Below are 20,036 nucleotides of genomic sequence, written 5' to 3'. Positions count from 1 at the left end.
CAGATTCCCAGAACTGGGAAAACAAGCTGGGTAATGTGGCTAGAAACAGTAAATAGGCTCTTCCCAGCTTGTAGCTCCGGTGTTGTCTCTCAGCCTCTTTAAGTTGCTTACTGAGAGATTGTTTTTTCTTCAGCTGTTGCTTCCCATCCTTTGTGTTTTCCAGCAGCCTGTTATGAAATAAAAAGAGTCATACTGGTTTCACCCAATATAGATAACAGAACCATCCCAGTAGTGAACCCAATATAGATATAAGCAGAGGTGAAAGTGGGCTGGTACGGGCCAGTATGGAAGACCGGTAAGAAAAGGTGCACTAGCTACCGGCAAGAAAATGGAGCATTCGCTCCCTCTCCGCCTCCTGGCTCCAGCAAAATTGAGGGTCCGGGAGCCCAGCTCCACGAATGTTCGGGGCCGGGTCTCCCCCCTGGCCCCACCTGCTGCCTCCCCTGAGTGTGCCCCAGCCCCCCTTTGCTGCCCCCATGCACCTCCCTGGGTCTTGGAGCAGAGCCTTTGTCTCTCCCTGTCCCCTGCAGTTCCATGTCGCCTGCCTGCTTTAACTGCCACCACAGGGTCCTAGTGCCGCCGTACAATACTGCCAGGGCAGGCTGCCTTTCCCCATAGGACCCTTTATTTTCCAGTGGGACCCTCCACCAGTACAGCCGCCCCCCTGCCCGCAGTCACTGCTCTTGCCCCACGCTGGGCAAAGGGCAGCCCCAGTGAGGCTACAGTGAGGGGCAGCAACGGGGGGAGGCGCACGTTTGATGGCAGCTTCCCCCCTCCCATCCGGCATGGCACCCACCACAGGGGAGGCGAGGGGGATTCCTAGACCTGAGAGGGGCCCTAGGAGCATGTGCAGTGACGGGGGGGGGTGTGAGTGTGCTGCCGGGAGGGAGAAGGGGGTCCCTACTCCAGAGCTCGCTGCTGCCAGCAGGGAGAGGGCTGGGGGAGTCCTTCTCTCTGGCTCCAGTCCCAGGGCAGCCTGCCTGCACCCCAAAATCATCCCCAGCCCTGACCCTACCCCAGAGCCCACACCCCCAGCCAGAGCCCTCATCCCCCCCCCGCACTCCAACACTCTGTCCTAGCCCTGAGCCTCTCCAACACCCAAAAACCAGTCCCAGCCAGAGCCCTCATCCCCCTGCACCCTGGCCCTCTGCCTCAGCTCTGAGTCCCCTCCCACACCCCAAAACCCTCATCCCCAGCCACATCCCAAATCCACCCCCAGCCTCACCCCACAGCCCTCACCCCTGCTCCCCCTTCCTCCACACCCCCTCTTATCCCCATACTCCCTTGCAGAACCTGCACCCTTCCTGCACCCGAGTCCCCTGCCCCAGCCCAGGGCCTGCACCCCAGACCTCCTCCCGCACCCAAACGCCCACCCAGAGTCTTGGGCGGGTGGGGGGGTGGAGTTTGGGGGGCAGATTTTGGGCAGGGACAGGTTCTGGGCACCACCAAAATTTCTACAAACCTGCCACCCCTGCCAGCAAGAGCTGGTGCACCACACCTGGGTAGATCGGCTTTCTGAGGCAGCAATTTAAAGGGCTGGAGAACAGAGCCCTTTAAATTGCTGCCAAAGCCCTGCTGCCAGAGCCATGAGGTTGATGATGCCGCTACTGCCCCGGGTCCTTTAAATCGCCACTGAAGCCCCACTGCCACTACCCCAGGGCTCTGAGGACAATTTAAAGGGCCTGGTCCCTTTAAATAGCCCCCAAAGCCTGCCAGAGCCCTGAGATAGCGGCAGCAGGGCTCTGGTGGCTATTGAAAGGGTTCGAGGCTCCCGCGGCCTCTACCAGCCCAGGCCCTTTAAATAGCCACCGGAGCCCTGCCGCCTCTTCCCCAGGGCTCCAGCAGCAGGGCTCTGGAGATGATTTAAAGGGCCCTGGAGAGTAGTGGCATCAGGAGTCCCGGGCCCTGCTGCTGGAGCCCTGGGGCTCTGTTGGCAATTTAAAGGGCCCGGGGCTCTGCTGCGGTAGCAGCAGCTAGAGACCTGGGCCTTTTAAATCGCCCTATTTAAATTGCCCCTGAACCCCAGGGCTCCCAGCCACCTCTGCATCTGGGAGCTCAGGGGGTGATTTAAAGGGCTTGGGACTCCCAGCTGCTGCTACCACAGCCCTAGCCCCGGGCCCTTTAAATCCTGATTTAAAGGGCCTGGGGATTTAAAGGCTCCGCCACTTCCGGTGGAGAACATGCCCCTCCTCAGGATTCCAGAGTACCAACAAGTCCTTTAAGTAACTTTCACCCCTGGATATAAGCAAACATCCCAAGAACTCGGTTTAACTTATACATTCATTATTGCATCTCAGCTCCATGTCTGTCTCAATACCGTTCTAAGGTGCTACGTATTTTAGGAATACAGGATAGAGACATTGAGAGAGAGAGAGAGCAATAGACTACTTTCCTGTGTGAAATGAAGTTAGCTTGTAACTTGCCAAATATCTACAGACTGTCGCCTGGGGAGAGAATGCAGGTCCTGTGAGGATGAAGAGAAGGCTGTAGGATGATTTAACTCTCTGGATTCAGTCAACATAGGCTAGGCAAAGCACTTCAGCTCCTCTTGGAGGGATTTTTGAGGCTCAGAGTTTATCATTGGGAACATTTGGTAAGAGACAGTTAACAGAGCCCAGTTCTCATTGAATTTATACATGTAAATCCGGAGTGATGCCATTCAAGTCAATGTTACTGAATTAAGAACTTGTGCCTAAGAATGTATCTCATGTACTGCAAAGGGGCAGTGGCTTAATTTGGACTCTGAGGTCTCGTCTACCCTGGGGAGATGCGGGGGGAAATTGATCTAAGTTATGCAACTTCAGTTACATAAATAATGTAGCTGAAGTCTATGTACTTATATCTACTTACTGTGGTGTCTTCACTTTGTTAAGTAGACATCTGAAGCTCCCCCGTCAACTCTGCCTATGCTTCTCGCTCCGGTGGAGTACCGGAGTCGACAGGAGAGCACTCGGAAATTGATCAATTGCTGCCCGTCAATCCAGCGCATAATGTAGACTTGCCCTCAGGAGTGGAAAAAATAAAAACGTATCAACAATGAGACAATGAAACACTTTTATAAATCGCTTCACAGCAGGACAGATAAATAGAATGACAATTTTCCCCAGTGGACTTCCAGTGTGTTTACAAACATCTCATGATTTAACGGACCACACTCAGAAGTGGAGGGCTTGAAAGAGTGTCTATGGGAAAGTCACAATTGTAAAATCACATAGCGCTCAAGTAGACTGTGGAACTCCCAGCTACAAGAGGCCAAGAGTTTAGCAGGATTCAAAGAGGGACTGGATGTTTATATAGATAACCATAAAATCCAATTAGAGTAGAGAGGATTGTTTCAAAAACTCTTCAATGAGCACTAAACCTTCCTGATTTGCACCACAAAATTTGTCTAATAAGTGGTTACAGGTTATTTCCAAGCTCCTCATTGCAGAGCATCTTCCAATTCCTCTGAAGCATATGGAAGCGGCCACTGGATTCTAGGCTAGATAAAAATATTGCTCAGGCATGCAGGAGTGAAATCAGGAAGGCCAAATCACACTTGGAGTTGCAGCTAGCAAGAGATGTTAAGATTAACAAGAAGGGTTTCTTCAGTTATGTTAGCAACAAGGAGAGCATCAAGGAAAGTGTGGGCCCCTGACTGAATGGGGGAGGCAACCTAGTGACAGAGGATGTGGAAAAAGCTAATGTACTCAATGTTTTTTTTTCCTCTGTCTTCGGAAACAAGGTCGGTTCTCAGACTGCTGCATTGGGCAGCACAGTATGGGGAAGAGGTGACCAGCCCTCTGTGGAGAAAGAAGTGGTTCAGGACTATTTAGAAAAACTGCACGAGCGCAAGTCCATGAGTCCGGATGCGCTGCATCCAACGGTGCTAAAGGAGTTGGTGGATGTGATTGCAGAGCCATTGGCCATTATCTTTGGAAACTCATGGTGAACGGGGAGGTCCCGGATGACTGGAAAAAGGCTAATGTAGTGCCTGTCTTTAAAGAAGGGAAGGAGGAGGATCCAGGGAACTACAGGCCAGTCAGCCTCACCTCAGTCTCTGGAAAAATCATGGAGCAGGTCCTCAAGGAATCCATTCTGAAGCACTTAGAGGAGAGGAAACTGATCAGGAACAGTCAACACGGATTCACCAAGGGAAAGTCATGCCTGACTAACCTAATTGCCTTCTATGAGAAGACAATTGGGTCTGTGGATGAGGGGAAATCAGTGGATGTGTTATTCCTTGACTTTAGTAAAGCTTTTGTTACGGTCTCCCAGAATATTCTTGCCGACAAGTTAAAGAAGTATGGGCTGGATGAATGAACTCTCAGGTGGATAGAAAGTTGGCTAGATCGTCGGGCTCAATGGTAATGATCAATGGCTCCATGTCTAGTTGGCAGACGGTTTCAAGGGCTGGTTTTGTTCAATATCTTTATTAAGTTGGGGGGAGGGATAGCTCAGTGGTTTGAGCATTAGCCTGCTAAACCTAGGGTTGTGAGTTCAGCCCTTAAGGGAGCCACTTAGGGATCTGGGGCAAAAATTGGTCCTGCTAGTGAAGGCAGGGGGCTGGGCTCAATGACTTTTCAAGGTCCCTTCCAGTTCTAGGAGATTGGTATATCTCCAATTATTATTTTTATTATTATTAATGGTCTGGAGGATGGCATGGACTGCACTCTCAGCAAGTTTGCAGATGACACTAAACTGGAGTAGTGGTAGATACACAGGAAAATAGGGATAGGATACAGATTGACCTAGACAAATTAGAGGACTGGGCCAAAAGAAACCTGATGAGGTTCAACAAGGTCAAGTGCAAAGTCCTGCACTTAGGACAGAAGAATCCCATTCACTGCTACAGATTAGGCACCGAATGTCTAGGAAGCAGTTCTGCAGAAAAGGACCTAAGGGTAACAGTGCACAAGAAGCTGGATATGAGTCAACAGTGTGCCCTTGTTGCCAAGAAGGCTAATGGTATTTTGGGCTGTATAAGTAGGAGCATTGCCAGCAGATCGAGGGACATGATCATTCCCCTCTATTCGACATTGGTGAGACCTCATCTGGAGTACTGTGTCCAGTTTTGGGCACCCCACTAAAAGAAGGATGTGGAAAAATTAGAAAGAGTCCAACAGAGAGCAACCAAAATGATTAGGGGGCTGGAGCACATGATTTATGAGGAGAGGCTGAGGGAACTGGGATAGTTTAGTCTACAGAAGAGAAGAATGAGGGGGTTCCAAAGAGAATGGATCTAGACTGTTCTCAGTGGTACCTGATGACAGAACAAGGAGCAATGGTTTCAAGTTGCAGTGGGGGAGGTTTAGGTTGGATATTAGGAAAAACTTTTTCACTAGGAGGGTGGTGAAGCACTGGAATGGGTTACCTAGGGAGGTGGTGGAATCTCCTTCCTTATCGGTTTTTAAGGTCAGGCTTGGCAAAGCCCTGGGTGGGATGATTTAGTTCGGAATTGGCCCTTCTTTGAGCAGGGGGTTGGACTAGATGACAACCCTGATATTCTATGATTCTATAGACTAGGAGTCTGATCCACTCTGGCAAGGCCTATCTGCCTATTTATTGTGTAAATCCAAGACTGTGTTTTTACTGATCTTACTTGAGCTTCTGGGAGCCTCTGGACTTGCAGTGAGAGTAAACAGATGTTTCATTAAATATCATCTTGTCTCCTGTTGTTTTTCCTTTTAGGAAGGAATGTTCAGAACACCTCAGACATGCGCAGTCCATTATGTCAGCTGTAAATGACACGAAATTGAACTCTGCAGTGTTCTTTCTCACTGGGATACCTGGAAAGGAAGACGTCCATCTCTGGATTTCTATCCCCTTCTGCTTAATGTACGTTATTTCGATAGTAGGAAATTCAGTCATTCTCTTCATTATAAAAACAGATCCAAGCCTCCATGAGCCCATGTACATTTTCCTCTCCATGTTGGCCATCACAGACCTTGCCTTATCGATAACCAGCATGCCGACGATACTGGGCATGTTCTTGTTTAACTCTAGGGAGATCAGCCTCGATGCCTGTTTTGCCCAGGTGTTCTTCATCCACTTTCTTAAATGCATTGAATCCTCTGTGCTCTTGTTGATGGCCTTTGACCGCTTCACTGCGATCTGTAACCCACTGAGATATGTTTCCATCTTAACCCTGCCGAGAATAGGCAAGATGGGACTGGTGTGTGTGCTAAGAGGGTGGCTCTAATACTCCCGCTCCCTTTTCTCCTTCGACGGTTCCGATATTGTCGAGCCAATGTCCTCTCCCATTGCTACTGCCTAAACCAGGACGTCATGAAGATGGCTTGTTCGGATATCAGAGTAAATAGCATCTATGGCTTGTCCGTTTCAGCCTTTACAGTGTGGTTGGACTCAATGCTCATCTTTCTCTCTTATGTGATGATCCTCAAGACAGTGCTGAGCATCACGTCCCATGCAGAGTGTCTTAGGGCCCTGAACACCTGCGTCTCCCACCTCTGCGCTGTCCTGCTTTTCTACACGCCAATGATCGGCCTGTCTATGTTACACAGATTTGGGGAGGGCTCTTCTCTCTTGCTTCAGATTCCCCTGGGCTATATCCACGTGCTCGTCCCGCCTGTGATGAATCCAATTGTGTACAGTGTGAAAAGCAAACACCTTCGTGCAAGGATAATCAGGGTGTTCATCAAGTGAAAGGTCAGTTCATCATCCAGCTCCAGAGCTGACGACAAGGGAGACGAAAAATACAGGCCACCTATTCTATCATGGACCCTTAAATCAAAAATGACATGAGCAGATAGTTAAGGGTTAATGCCTCTTTTACCTGTAAAGGGTTAAGAAGTTCACCTAGCCTAGCTAACACCTGACCAGAGGAACCAATGGGAGAACAAGATGTTTCAAAAGGAAGGAGGGACGTTTCCTTTGTTTAGCTTCAGTTTCAGCCGTAGAAAAAAAGATCAAAGAACCAGCCTCTTATCAGAGTAGTAAGTTTTAGAAAGGAATACATAGGTTAATGTTTATTTCTTTGTAACCTGTCTTGTGCAATTAGAAGAAGAAGAATCAAATTGGGTATTTGGGTATTTTTTATTTTTGTGTAACTAAGTTTTTTGCCCAGGAGAACATCCTCTGTGTTTGGAATCTGTTGTCTGTGAGAGTAGCTGGTATGCTAATGTCTCCCAGAGGGTTTTCTTTTACCTTTCTTTTCTTTAATTAAAAGCCTTTTCTTAATACCTGATTGATTTTTTCCTTGTTTTGAGATCCAAGGGAGTTGGATCTGGATCCACCAGGAGTTGGTGGGAGAAAGGAGGGGGGGATGGTTAATTTCTCCTTGTTTTAAGATCCAAGGAGTTTGGATCTGTGTTCACCAGGGAATTGGTGAAGAGTCTCTAAAGGTTACCCAGGGAAGGGCATTAGTGCTTGGGAGTGGTGGCAGCTAGACCAGATCTAAGCTGTTTTCAGCTTAGAGCTTCTCATGCAGCTCCCCCCCATCTGTACCCTAAAGTTCAGAGTGGGGAAGGAACATTGACATGGTGAGCAGCGGTGAGGGATTTTTTAGGAACCAAAAGCCAGATTTTTTTTCCTCCTTTGAGATGCTGGGGAAGCAGTGAAGGAGAGATACCCTGAAGACAAACAGATAAGAGATTCTAACAGAGGGCTTTTTGTTAGAAGGGAAGCTCCAGCTGTGATCACTGGAGGGTCATTGCCAAGGCAAGTCACAAAAACCTGTTTTACTTTTTTTTTTTCTAAAATGTCACATTACAGTAACTAAAGATTCCAAGCTGTTTCCCCCCACCGTCAGATAGCTAAGATAGACCAAGGGGAAAATGTCAGGGAAAGGGGGAAAAAACATACAACAAGAGCTAGAATTAGCCAAACTCCAGGCTGAGGAGAGCCAAAAGGAACATGACAGACAGATGGCCAGGGCTGAGGCTGCACACAAAAGAGCTATGGAGGCGAAAGAAAAAGAGATGGAGGAGAGGGAAAGCAAGAGAAAGCATGAACTGCAATTAGCAAGGGCTAAGCAGGATGTACCAGCCAACTCAAACAACCCTTCTCCAGGTACTGCTTCCCATCCCAGAAAATTCCGCACCTACAAGGCAGGTGATGATACTGAGGCCTTCTTAGAAAATTTTGAAAGGGCCTGCCTTGGGTACAGCATCTCTTCATACCAGTACATGATAGAGCTGAGGCCACAGCTCAGTGGACCCTTAGCAGAGGTGGCGGCTGAAATGCCTAAGGAACGCATGAACGATTATAAACTTTTTCAGACCAAGGCCAGAATCAGAATGGGGCTAACACCTGAGCATGCCCATCGGCGGTTCCGAGCCCTAAGGTGGAAACCAGACATGTCATTTACCCAACACGCCTACCACATTGGAAAGAATTGGGATGCCTGGATATCAGGAGCAAGTGCTGAATCTCTGGAAGCTCTGTCCTTTCTAATGCAAATGGAGAAGTTCTTAGAGGGTGTTCCTGAGGAAAGAGAAAGGTACATCCTAGCTGGGAAGCCCAAAACTGTAACCGAGGCGGGAGATTTCTGCCACTTCCACCCATTTGGCTCCAAAGAAAAAACTACTAGCAGTTGGAGCGAATATCAGAGGGGCAAACCAAAACCAAACCCTATCACCGGGAGCAACCCAAGGCCCCACCTACAGTCCAAGGAAAGCCCCAGACACCTTATTGTCCCACCTCACCAGTCTCCAGCAACCCACCTCAGCCCAGTGACCAGTCAGCTGGGTGATGTTTTAAATGTAATTAACTGGGACATATAAAGGCCAACTGCCCCAAGAACCCCAACCAAGTACAGGTCATTACCCCAGCCAGGCCAAGCAAGCTTCCACACCCATTCCTGTTCCAGAGTCGTCCACCAGGGCCCCGTCTGTGTAACCAGAGACCCAGACAGAGGTGGTGGAACTGGATCTTCTCCCCATGAAGGCTACAGCTGTAGTGAATCCAGTCCCAGAACCGGAACTGGCAAAGCAACCAGCACCAGAACCGTTGCCAGCACTGACTCCAGCACTTGCAAACCCATCTACAACTCCAATGCCAGAGGGCACCAGTGGGCCTGAACTGGCCGAAGCAGCAGACAACCCTACCCAAGAGGCTCAGCCAGAGCCTGAAATATCACATAGTGCACCAGCGGAGAGCGGTTCACAATCAACAAAAACAATCCCATCACCTACATCGCTTCCAGAGGGACCAAGCCCAAGTCCACAGTCTAAGGAGAAACTGATGTCTCCAGCATCAAGGGAACAGTTTCAGGCTGAGCAGGAAGCAGATGACAGCCTTCAGAAAGCTTGGATGGCAGCACGGAGCACCCCACCGCCTCTCAGCTCTTCTAACCGATCCCGGTTTGTTGTAGAACAAGGACTTTTATACAAGGAGACTCTTTCTGGTGGACACCAGTAAGACTGGCATCTTCAAAGACAGTTGTTAGTTCCAACTAAGTACCAGGTAAAGCTCTTAAGCTTAGCCCATGATGTTCCCAGTGGTCATTCCAGGGTGAACAGAACCAAGGACAGGTTGGGGAAGTCGTAGATGGTCTCCTAGAAGGATTGAGAGAATTTGCAGTTGCCTACCTTGATGATGTGGCCATTTTTTCCGATTCATGGGCAGAACACCTGGAGCACTTGGAAAAAGTCTTTGAGCGCATCAGGCAGGCAGGACTAACTGTTAAGGCTAAAAAGTGTCAAATAGGCCAAAACAGAGTGACTTTCCTGGGGCACCAAGTGGGTCAAAGAACAATAAATCCCCTACAGGCCAAGGTAGATACTATCCAAAAGTGGCCTGTCCCAAAGTCAAAGAAAGAGGTCCAATCCTTCTTAGGCTTGGCCGGATATTATAGGCGATTTGTACCACACTACAGCCAAATTGCCACCCCACTGACACACCTGACCAGAAAAACACAGCCACATGCAGTTCAGTGGACTGATGAGTGTCAGAAGGCCTTTAACCAGCTTAAGGCGACACTCATGTCTGACCCTGTGCTAAGGGCTCCAGACTTTGACAAACCATTCCTAGTAACCACAGATACATCTGAGCATGGTGTAGGAGAAGTTTTAATGTGGGAAGAACCGGATCAAGAATTCCATCCTGTCATGTTTCTCAACAAGAAACTGTCTGAGAGGGAAAGCCACTGGTCAATCAGTGAAAAAGAATGCTACGCCATTGTGTATGCCATGGAAAAGCTACGCCCATACGTTTGGGGACGGCGTTTCCAGCTACAAACCAACCATGCTGCGCTAAAGTGGCTTCATACTGCCAAGGGAAACAACAAAAAACTTCTTCGATGGAGTTTAGCTCTCCAAGATTTTGATTTTGAAATTCAACACATTTCAGGAGCTTCTAACAAAGTAGCTGATGCACTCTCCCGCGAAAGTTTCCCAGAGCTGACTGGTTAAATTGTCCTTAAAATGTAAAAGATTTTGTAGTTTTACATAATTAGTAGTATATGTAAAGGTGCATGTGTTTTATTTATCTGTTTATTCTAAAGTTTTAGGACGAAATCACCGCCAGTGTGGTTCAACACTGTCTGAGATTGGGAGGGGGCATGTCATAAACAGATAGTTAAGGGTTAATGCCTCTTTTACCTGTAAAGGGTTAAGAAGTTCACCTAGCCTAGCTGACACCTGACCAGAGGAATCAATGGGGGAACAAGATGTTTCAAAAGGAAGGAGGGAAGTTTCCTTTGTTTAGCTTCAGTTTCAGCCGGAGAAAAAAAGATCAAGGAATCAGCCTCTTATCAGAGTAGTAAGTTTTAGAAAGGAATAAATAGGTTTATGTTTATTTCTTTGTAACCTGTCTTGTGCAATTAGAGGAAGAATCAAATTGGGTATTTTTTTTTATGTAACTTAGTTTTTGCCTAGGGGAACATCCTCTGTGTTTGGAATCTGTTGTCTGTGAGAGTAGCTGGTATGCTAATGTCTCCCAGAGGGTTTTCTTTTACCTTTCTGTTCTTTAATTAAAAGCCTTTTTCTTAATACCTGATTGATTTTCCTTGTTTTAAGATCCAAGGGTTTGGATCTGTGTTCACCAGGGAATTGGTGAAGAGTCTCTCAAGATTACCCAGGAAGGGAATGAGTGCTTGGGAGTGGTGGCAGCCAGACCAGATCTAAGCTGTTTTGAGCTGAGAGCTTCTCATGGCAGGTCCCCCACATCTGTACCCTAAAGTTCAGAGTGGGGAAGGAACCTTGACAATCATGGACCCTTAAATCAAAAACGACATGCGCTACTGATCTCCACTATGTAGAGACAGGTTCAGACGGGGTCTAAGGCCTGGAGCAACTGGAGAGCAGCTGGTGAGGGATGACAATGCACTCGGGGAAGGAGACCAAGGAAGGCAGCAGCGTTTAAAAGTGACTTTGTGGAGAGCCAGGGGACAGGTGGGATGGTGGCCCCTAAAGAGCCGCATTAGTGGCTGCCCCAACCTCAGAATTCCTCTCGATACAGACAATAAAGAGAAGGGATGGGGATGTTGTTTCCAATTACACCTGGCCTGTCATTGTCCCGTCTGTGATTGAACATTCACAGGCTATGAAAAAAGCTGCAGAGCTGTTCTTCTGGCCCAGTCCTGGCCCTTCCTGAGCGCTCTGGGTGCTGTGTGATCTGTGGGAGCTACAATAGGTTCCCTCCTCTGCCCCACCATTTGTGTTGCTCCAGCAATGAAAAAGGTGGAAATAATCCTTAGCTCCCCAGCAGAGACACAGCTAGCGCCTGTTCCAGCGACGTCCACTCCCTCAAGGCCCCATACGCTGCTCCTCCTCTTCCCTGAGGCCTTGTCCCCTGGTCAGACTGGAAGCCAGAGCCCGACCATTTTAAGAGCTGTCCATCCAAGGAGCTAGAGTCAATAGGAGGGGATGAGCCCCAAAGCCTCCACCTGCCCTGCGCAGGGGACTGGTTGTCCTGAGAGCAGCCCCTAGCCAATCTCCCCATCCCCCAGGATGCATCACACTGGGAAGGTGGAGAGTCCGGGGCTCCCCACGGCAGTCTGGGCTCCCTGGGTAGCTCTCACTACAGCCCGGCTCTGGCCTGGACCAGGGGCGGAGCCTCAGGGAAAGTAGAGGAGCGGATGCTGGGGCTTAAGTGGCAGAAGTAGAGCAGAGAGTGTAGCAAGCCTGAACCAGCAATTACCACAGCAAGCCGGGTGGTGGTGGTGGGGGGGGGGCCTGAGTAAAGGAGGAGGATGGGGCTGGAGGTTAGGACAGCCTGTGTTTTGGAGAAGACTGAATAAATGCGACCCCACAAAAGGGGACTCGTGTTTTAAGTATCCCAGGCTGAGAGTAAGCCACTCCAAGGACCTTAGAGGGAAGGGAAGGGCACCTCCAGGAGGCTTCCATGTCACAAGGGGGCACTCCGGGGTGACACCCATGTGCAGGGGTTTGGACAGAGTGTGCAGTGCTCTTGGAAGCTGTTAGGAACAGGCAGAGTTCAGCTCTGCCGAGAGGCCACTCTAAAATCCACTGAGACGGGGAGAGAACAGGCCAGCGAATCAAACCACTGTCACTGGTTCCTTGACATCACCACTCTCTACAGCATGGGAGGGAGCTCTGCTGGTGCAGCAGAGAATCCAGCCTGCCCTGTGATAGCTTGGAAGGCTGGTCCTGTGATCTGAGCACTGCTCTGTAACTCAAGAGATCTGGGTTTGATTCCTTTGCCATGTGTGACCATGGGCAAGCCATTAGCTGTCTCTGAGCCTCTGCACATGGATAATAGCCCTCCCATGCCTCATAGAAGTGGCAGAAAAATAAATACAATATCCTTGGGGACCTTCATCTTAGACGGTCTGGCTGGGAGAAAGCAGTCGGAGTGCAAAAGTCAGCTTCACACTTAGGCCTTCTAACATGGGCATGACTGAGCACTATGGTGACAGGGTCCAGGCTCACACAGGTTTCAGCACAGGCTGCTTCCTCAAGAAAAGGGTAAGCAGATGAGAAGATACACAGAGAAACTAGGCTGGGTCCTTGGATTCCCAAGAGAATGTAAGTTGGGCCAGTTCTGATTCTCTATCACCAGAGCAAAACCTGTCTAAGTTAGCTCGTAGTGATACGTGAGTGTAGATTTGTGAAGCTCCTTGTTATTTCAAAACCATTTTCTCTAATGCTTTGTACTGTTTGCTAATAAACCTATTTGTTTTAAGGAGGCCGGGGTGACTGTATAGCTGTGGTCACAGGCACCTGAAGGAAAGAGACTGAAGTGTCTAGTCGGACATGAATGGTGATAAGTGTTTAGCGGTGGCAGAAGGATAAATACATTCAAGGTGCTCAGATATTCTGAGACCCTAAGATCAGGGCTGTGTCAGGGTTCCACAGAGCAACACCTCTGACATTTGTCTATTAAAGGCCTCTTATCACAGCCTTCTTTGACAGTTGCTTCTGGGAAGCCCCATGACTCCAGCACTGGGGTTTCTGTGGCAGATGTGAGGGGTGCTCGGGGTTGACAGTGAGAGGTAGGTACTGGATTTCTGAGGGGAATGTTGGAGTGTCATGGAGTTGCAAAGGGACGCATGGCCCTGGAATGGTTGTAGAAGCATGAAAATATATGAATCTTTAGCGCATCTGGCTCATAAATATCTTGCGATGCCGGCTACAACAGTGGCATGTGAAAGCCTCCTTTACTTGCAGGTGACATTGTAAACAAGCAGCGGGCAGCTTTATCCTCACAAATGTAAACAAACTTGTTTGTCCGAGCAATTAGCTGAACAAGAAGTAGGATTGAGTGGACCTGTAGTCTGTAAAATGTTACATTGTTCTATTTTTGAATGCAGATTTTTACATATAATTCTACATTTGTAAGTTCAAATTTCATGATAAAGAGATTGCACTACAGTACCAGTATTAGGTGAATTTAAAAATATTATTTCTTTTGTTCTTTATGGTGCAGTACATGTAATCAAAATACATATAAAGTGAGCAGTGTACACTTTGTATTCTGTGTCATAATTCAAATCAATATATTTGAAAATGTAGAAAACATGCAAAATATTTAAATAGTCTATTATTGTTTAACAGTGCAATTAATTGTGCAATTAATCACAATTATTTTAATTGCATGATTAAATCACAATTACTTTTTTTTTAATCACTTGACATCCCTTTAGAAAACCTGAAGCAGCTGACTGCAAAGGCTCGTACACCAAAGGCAAATGAAAATGAACCCCACGTTAATGTATCTCATTATTTTTAAACCAATCTCATGGTTTTGGGGGGAGTGACTTATACTTGTTGAATGGGACTTTGCGATACTGTGTAACGAGTTCAAAAGATCTGAAATAGCAAATGAAACAAAAAGTGACAGCATTTTTTTTTAAGTACATAAGTAAGACTGTAAAACAATCAATGAGGCTACTGGATGATTGAGGTGCAGTCAAGGAAGATGAGGCTGTTGCAGAGAGGTTAAATGAAACTGTTCGATTGGTCTTCACTGCAGAGGATGTGAGGGAGATTCCCAAACCTGAACCATTCTTTTTAGGTGACACATATGAGGAACTGTTCCACATTGAGGTGTCAATATAGGAGGTTGTGATGCTGCACCATATTCGTCATAGTGGTATGACTATGACATAATTATGAAGCATCTGGTACAATATATGTCTCGTGAGGTGTCATTTGAAAAGTTATGATTTGCTGAATATGATTATCCTATATGTGTGCATGTATCATTTTTGTACCTGAAGTTATGTATACTAGGACCAGACTATGTGACACTGAACTCCATTTTGGTAACTGTATTTTTCCACAAACTGGGCTGGGAACTTGGCTTGAAACAAAGCATTCCTGCTGTATTGAAAAATTATATAAGGTGGGGAGTGACATCCACTCTTGCTCTCACTCTCCACACACAAAAACTCCTGGAAACATCTGAAGAACAAAGACTAAACTGGGGGAAGTGTTGGTCCCAGGTTAAAGGAATTTCAGCCTGTGTATGAAAACTTTGTGAACTGCGTGTATCATCAATCAGGGTGACAAACTGCCAATTCATATGCTATCTATCTATCTAATTAGGCTCAGTCTGCAGCTCTGTCTATTTGCTAGGTAATCTGCTTTGTTCAATTTGCTATCACTTATAATCACTTAAAATATCTTTATGTAGTTAATAAACTTGTTCTATGTTTTATCATAAACAGTGTGTTTTGAATGATGTGTTTGGGAGAATGTCAGCGCTGTAAACAAAGTCTGTTGCATATCTCTCCCACATTGCGGGGAAAACGGCCTATATGAATGAGTTTGCATTTTAGAGATCCCTGTGCAGTGCAAGATGGTGTAATTCTGGCTTTATACTCCAGGAAAGGTGCAAGTCTGGGGAGCTGGGAAATTAGCTCGTCTCTCCTATTTGTCCTTGAGTGACGCAAGTAAAGCGCTCAGGTAAATCAGTTGGGTGTGCAGCGCCACCTGCTGTTGTGTTGGTTGATAACAGGGCCCGGAGAGGCTGGCTGTGTCACCAGCATAGCAGTGTGAAAGAAGCCAGCCCAGCTGAATGGTTAGGAGCTCAGCGGTTCCAGCGGCTCCCAGACTGCACCCCAGGGTTGATGACCGATCACAGTAGCACAGCAAGTCGTGTGAAATGCATAGCTTGCTGTTCTGAGTGAGATTTGCACTTCATACCGTGGTGGAGTTTTCAAGTGAGATTTATGTGAGGTGGCTCGAGATCTGGCAAAGAGGTTTCCACTTTGTTGTTATCTCTTTGCTTATTTCGGAAAATGTAAGTAGGGACAGAAAAGCAGGAGAATGCGTGAGAGTGAAACTGCTGTGAAATTGGAGCTGTGCAGATTGCAGGCAGAAGAAAAAGGAAGATGAACATAAAAGACTTTTGGAGTTAAAAGAATTCCAGATAAAAGATAGGGAAGCTCAGAAGCAAGCTGAAGGAGCTGCACACCAGAGAATTTTGGAACTCAAACAGCCAGAAACTGAGTAAAAGAAACTAGCCATGGAAGTGCCAGGCAAAGAAATGGAGGGGAAGGAAAGAGAGAGAAAGCATCTGGGCCAGCAATGGCAGCAGTTTGAGTATGTGGGAGTGGGCTCAGGGCTAGCGGCAGGGGGTTATAGTGTAGGGAGGCTCTTACAGTGGGGTGGCGGGAACCCTGTCTCCCACTGTCATGTACCTGCAGCTCCTAGGAGGAGGGGCCAGGGGCTCCATGCTCTGCCAATGCTCACAGACCCTACCCCTGCAGCCCCTATTGGCTGCAGTTCCCATATGCACAGGAGCTGCAGGGACACATGGAGGTGGGTAGGTAGCCTGCCAGCCTTATCAACCCCCGTACCCTACCACTGGCGCAGCGATGCCTTCCCCCCCAGCTCCAGCATCAGCGGGGTTCCCGGGCCATGTTTCACAGCCTGTGCCCCCCAGCAGTGGTCCCAGGCCATCTCCCCCAGCACCTCCGGTGCCCCCGGACGACACCCCTCCCAGGCACCCACTGCCCTCTGCCCAAGTTTTAGGTAGGGGTACATATTAAAAGTCATGAGTTTTTTTTTATTGTGCAAGATCTGTCCATAACTTTTTTTCAAAAAAATACCCGTGACTAAAATATAAACAAAGACAATGGACCATGGAGGAGTTTAGCCTTCCTGTGAACCTTTCAGCCAGCCTATCAGTAATGGATTCTATGACTCAGCATGAGTAGCATGACAACGCATCCCCTGTGATTTGGCCTCCTGCAATTTGGCGTTGGCCGTGATGGGGGTTAAAGCTGGTGGATACTAAGCCAAGCAGCTGAGGTTCCCTAATGGCCAAGTGGCCCCCAAGGGAATATGCAGGCATGCTTCATAAAGACACCTGCCTCCCTGTCTGAACAGATGCTGCCTGTGCAACCTCTCCAATGACTCCTTGTCATTTAGGGTAAAGATCTCTGGTGTCAGCGGCTCCCCTTCTAGCAGGAATTGGGTACGTTGGAAGGTTTCAGTATCTTTAGAATGCAAAGTGAAGGGGAAAGACTGCAAGCTGTTTCCATTTGCAGATGTTCTGTAGTGAGACAGAAAAATAAGCTGGGCTGTTGGGATGACTCAGTGTTGGGGCTGGAGAACAGGCAGTGCTAGATAGCTTGGGAATCCCACCGCTACATCTGCCCATGGTCCTCGGTATGTTGTTCAAGCTACGCAGAAATCTGAGATTCAAAATGACCTCGGAGTGTAAAAACCCAAAGCCCCTGAGTCAGCGGCACAGCAGCCAGCAAACAAAGCTGTAAACAGGGAAGTTTCAGTGGGAGTTTACAGGGGGAGTTCGTGGGGGAGACTTAGAGACCTAGGCAGAGGAACTGACAGGCTAGTGAAGGGAGTGGGTTGTGGTTTGCCAGTGTTCTGGTGCCTGTTGGGGGTCTGTTTTAGTTTGTTTCTTCGACTAACAGGTTTTAGGTGGGAAGGCTATGACCGATAGAGAGGCAGCAGTGAAAGACAAAATGAGTATGACTGGATGTGAAAGCTGCGGCATGTACATGATCCTGGAGGGGGTACCTGAGAAGAGTTTTGTCTGCATGAAGTGCCGCCTGATAGAGCTGATGGAAGAAAAGATCCGAGGACTGGAGATACAGGTGGAAACTTTGGTTGAGTGTAGAAGGGGGTTTGAGCAGATGATGGTGCAGAGACATGAGGAGGCTGAAGGGAAAAGCTCAGACTTGCAGATGGAAGCAGGACCAAAGAATTCTGAGGGGAGACTGCTGGATGAGGAAAGTGGATGGTGGAAGCATGTGACTAAGAGAACCAGGAAGAGGAAAAGACAGGACAGTGAAGGAGAAATAGAGCTCAGGGACAAGTTTGCAGAGTTGGAAAATGAAGAAGGGGCACAGCAGGTGGTCGCTGAAGGTGAGAGGGCAAGGAAGAAGAGAAGAGCTGCTAGTCCTACAGGAAGCGGGGAAGAGTCAATGAAGACAACACAAAATATGAGCCCCAGGAGGATACGGGGTGGGTTGCGGAGGATTGCAAGGGTGAATAGGAATCGAGAGGACTTGCAGCCAGTGGGAACAGGGGAGAGACCGGAGAATCGCACTATCACCAGGAAAAGGCAGGTCTATGTGATTGGGGACTCCTTACTGAGAAGAATAGACAGGCCTGTAACTAGAGCTGATCCGGAGAACAGAAGGGTGTGCTGTCTGCCGGGTGCTAAGATACGGGATGTGGACCTGAGGCTGAAAAGGATCCTAACGGGAGCGGGAAAGAATCCGCTGATTGTCCTTCATGTGGGAACAAATGATACAGCTAGATTCTCGCTGGAACGTATCAAGGGAGACTATGCCAGACTGGGAAAGATGCTTAAGGAAATCAAGACTCAGGTAATCTTCAGTGGGATTCTGCCGGTTCCTAGAGAAGGGCAACAAAGGTGTGACAAGATTATGGCGATCAACAGATGGCTCAGGCAGTGGTGCTATGAGGAGGGCTTTGGGATGTACAGCCACTGGGAAGCATTCATAGAATCATAGAATCTCAGGGTTGGAAGGGACCTCAGGAGATCATCTAGTCCAACCCCCTGCTCAAAGCAGGACCAAACCCAACTAAATCATCCCAGCCAGGGCTTTGTCAAGCCTGACCTTAAAATCCTCTAAGGAGATTCCACCACCTCCCTAGGTAACCCATTCCAGTTCTTCACCACCCTGCTAGTGAAAAAGTTTTTCCTAATGTCCAACCTAAACCTCCCCCTCTGCAACTTGAGACCATTACTCCTTGTTCTGTCATCTTCTACCACTGAGAACAGTCTAGATCCATCCTCTTTGGAACCCCCTTTCAGGTAGTTGAAAGCAGCTATCAAATCCCCCCTCATTCTTCTCTTCTGCAGGCTAAACAATCCCAGTTCCCTCAGCCTCTCCTCATAAGTCATGTGCTCCAGCCCCCTAACCATTTTTGTTGCCTTCTGCTGGGCTTTCTCCAATTTATCCACATCCTTCTTGTAGTGTGGGGCCCAAAACTGGACACAGTACTCCAAATGAGGCCTCACCAGTGCTGAATAGAGGGGAATGATCACATCCCTCGATCTGCTGGAAATGCCCCTACTTATACAACCCAAAATGCCATTAGCCTTCTTGGCAACAAGGGCACACTGTTGACTCATATTCAGCTTTTCGCCCACCGTAACCCCTAGGTCCTTTTCTGCAGAACTGCTGCCCAGCCATTCGGTCCCTAGTCTGTAGGAGTGCATGGAATTCTTCCATCCTAAGTGCAGGACTCTGCACTTCTCCTTGTTGAACCTCATCATATTTCTTTTGGCCCAATCCTCTAATTTGTCTAGGTCCCTCTGTATCCTATCCCTACCCTCCAGCGTATCAACCACTCCTCGCAGTTTAGTGTCATCTGCAAACTTGCTAAGGGTGCAGTCCACACCATCCTCCAGATCGTTAATGAAGATATTGAACAAAACTGGCCCCAGCACCGATCCTTGGGGCACTCCACTTGATACCGGCTGCCAACTAGACATGGAACCATTGATCACTACCCGTTGAGCCCGACCATCTAGCCAGTTTTCTATCCACCTTACCGTCCATTCATCCAGCCCATACTTCTTTAACTTGCTGGCAAGAATACTGTGGGAGACTGTATCAAAAGCTTTGCTAAAGTCCAGAAATAGCACATCCACTGCTTTCCCCTCATCCACAGAGCCGGTTATCTCATCATAGAAGGCAATTAGGTTAGTCAGGCATGACTTGCCCTTGGTGAATCCATGCTGACTGTTCCTGATCACTTTCCCCTCCTTTAAGTGGTTCAGAATTGATTCCTTGAGGACCTGTTCCATGATTTTTCGTGGACAGAGGAATGTTCTCTCGGGATGGACTTCACCTGAGTAAGGAGGGAAATGGACTTATAGGATGGAGGCTGGCACAACTGATTAAGAGAGCTTTAAACAAGGAATTTGGGAGAGATGGTTGGGAGGTGTTCAGGTAATCTCCACACCGGAATTTAACATTGAAAGGGAAGAAAACAAAGTAAGAGAGTCGTGGGCAGAAGAATGGACATAAGGAGGAAGGGTAGTGTAGATACCAGTCTAATAAGTGATACTGGTGGTAGAATGTCTGTGCCTAACCGGATAAAGAATGTCAGTGAAGCCAAACGGCAAATATTAAGCTGTCTGTACACTAATGCGAGGAGCCTAGGTAACAAAACGGAAGAACT

The 20,036-nt window shown here is 48.0% G+C and overlaps 1 protein-coding gene and 1 pseudogene across 1 annotated transcript in view; both read left to right on the top strand.

Annotated features, from left to right (window-relative positions):
- The window catches only part of LOC120395721 (olfactory receptor 51G2-like), an 84,366-nt gene that overhangs the window by 44,767 nt on the left and 19,563 nt on the right, over positions 1 to 20,036 (top strand). The window lies entirely within an intron of this gene.
- On the top strand, positions 5,711 to 6,645 carry LOC120395722 (annotated as a pseudogene).

This window comes from Mauremys reevesii, linkage group 1 (assembly GCF_016161935.1).
Source record: "Mauremys reevesii isolate NIE-2019 linkage group 1, ASM1616193v1, whole genome shotgun sequence".
Lineage (NCBI taxonomy): Eukaryota > Metazoa > Chordata > Testudines > Geoemydidae > Mauremys > Mauremys reevesii.
The sequence above is the reverse complement of the archived record's forward strand: the minus strand, read 5'-3'. Positions and strand labels throughout refer to the sequence as shown.